The sequence below is a fragment of the Pundamilia nyererei genome, unplaced genomic scaffold (genome assembly GCF_000239375.1).
Source record: "Pundamilia nyererei isolate P.nyererei 1_Seehausen unplaced genomic scaffold, PunNye1.0 scaffold00024, whole genome shotgun sequence".
Classification (NCBI taxonomy): Eukaryota; Metazoa; Chordata; class Actinopteri; order Cichliformes; family Cichlidae; genus Pundamilia; species Pundamilia nyererei.
This window is the reverse complement of record NW_005187425.1, coordinates 1,093,585-1,095,951: the sequence shown is the minus strand read 5'-3', so window position 1 is coordinate 1,095,951 and position 2,367 is coordinate 1,093,585.

Sequence of the window (2,367 nt, the reverse complement as noted above, 5' to 3'; positions counted from 1 at the left end):
TAACAATCGGTGTCTCACAGAAAAGGCAGTAGTGATGCATTACACAGATGGTAAATGCTGAGGTCAGTGTCCTCAGTGATTTCATAGTCAATGATGGTTTGACCACTGGGTGTAATAACCATACTGATCTCTGAAACATGCAAAGCAAATCTTAAATGCTGAGATCAGGTATCAGTTTTAATGGATTCCTCAGATGTGAGGGTGACACTGTGACCCCTGTGCTTCAAAAATTAGAGCTTTTTTTTTTTTTTTTAAATTCAGTGATGTTTGCCTGCACTGAAAACATCCATAACTCACTGGCAGCTGTAACTCAATCTAACAAAATGCCTTTTCAATCACTCTCATCTTTTATAGTTATACCCATCAGACATTTACATAAATACATTATTCATGGTTCTAATCCTGGTTTCAGATGGGGAGATATAAAATGCGACAGTGTGCGTCTGTGTGCATGTGTTTGTCTGTATGTGCTAGTGTGTGCGAGGGAGTGTGTGTGTCCTGATGTGTGTGCAGATGGCAGGGGAATGAAGCAGCCTATTTTGTTTGTGGTTTGCACATTTCTGATTCAGCTGAGCACTCTCCATCAATGAGGCAAATTTACATTTGCTGTGGTGGTAATAACCTAAAACCCATACTGATGTTAACACTTGTATACACTCGAATTCACGTTGCCCTGCCGCATGATTACATTTGTGTGGCGCTTAATAAAATGACTCACTTGACATTATCAAACAATTCAGCTGTAATAGTGGCCCGTGAATGTGAAATTGTGTTTTGCAGGCAATTAGTTCATTGTCACGACAGTCATTCAGACTGGGTCTACCAATGTTTGCCTTATGAATTACTATAACACGCATATAAATATGTAGTATTGGGTATCATCAGTGTCGCAGCTATGAATGGATACAAAAATTGGTTTGCGGGAAATAAGGCACCCCAGTGCTGCATACTGAAACTGAAAAGGTGGAATGCAGAAGCTATAAATTATGCATAAATCATGATGTATTGTGCCTCAGATAAACAAGTGTGATATTCGATAAGAACTAAAAGAGAGAAGAGAAGTATATTTTCAAGACGATATCTGTTCTGCTGTGAACTGTAATAATCCACACAGTTCACTGCACGCGCTCGCTCCTTTGATGTTCTGAAGATATCACTGCATCACAGATATTTATGAGCGAAGTCAGTTAATATTCAGCCTAGAGTACACTGCTGACACCTGCTTATATACACAGAAATCTTCTCAAATAGCCTCCAGATGAAGTCCTGATTAAAAGTGATCCTGTTAATAAACAAGACGGCTTTCTTGTTTACGTGCTGTCCACTGTAGGTGGACCGACATGTGATTGAATGGGGAGAAATGTAACACCATCTTATAATGACTCTAAGGCTAAAATTAGCCCCGCAACATCTCTCAGATCTCCTCTTACCTTGCCTAAAGTCATGCTGCAGACAGCAGCCATTGTCGTGTGATTACAGCAGCACAAAGACGCAGGTGTAAAGTTACTACTGAAACACGTTCCCCTGGACAAATTTACTTGATGGATTTTTAATGTTCCAGGGCTTTCCACTGATGATAGATGGATATCCACTTGGTAATGCATTTGTGCATTTGGAATGAGTAGGAGATAGAGTGTGTTGGCCTAATTTCTCAGATGCTTTCTTACTTTAGTCATCAGTAGATTTTCATAATGCCTGGCAGCACAATTAGAAATCTGAATCCTAATGTTGCATTGAAAGCTTTTACTGTCAGTAAAAGTGATGTTTGCCCGTGCATTTACGTGTGTATTACTTATAAATCTGCCTAGTTCTCCTTTCAGGATATTTCCAACACTCTATTAGATGACTAATTAAGTAAATGAGGAGGCTTTTGGTGTTTTTTTTGCAATTTAATGATCCTTTTTTCTTTGGTATTTTGAGTTGTGATATTTTGTTACAAAAATAATGGAAAAAGTCACTGAGTGCATTTACTTAAAGTGGCCTATTCTGCCTATTTCTAGCTCCATATTTTTACTGCAGTTAGCTATGACATACTTTTAGTTGTCCTTCTGATTGGCTGCCTCTAATAAACACAAGGTTTGAACAGTGGGTAGGAGGAAGGGTGTTTTCTTTACTGACATGTAGATACAAGTAAAGTAAGAAAGCACTCAGTAGCCTCAGCTTTTGGCCCATAGGGAACACTTACACACGTGGTGACCTCATTTTACAAAAACCGTGTTTAGAAAGAGCCCCGGCCACTATAGCATGAAGTACTACAGACATAAAAAACCCAGAGTGAACAATCTCCAAAAATAGCTTTCAAACATTTTAGAAACATTTAGAAAGTTATCATAGGATGATAGCCGAAAACCTCCTGCTCACCTGGAG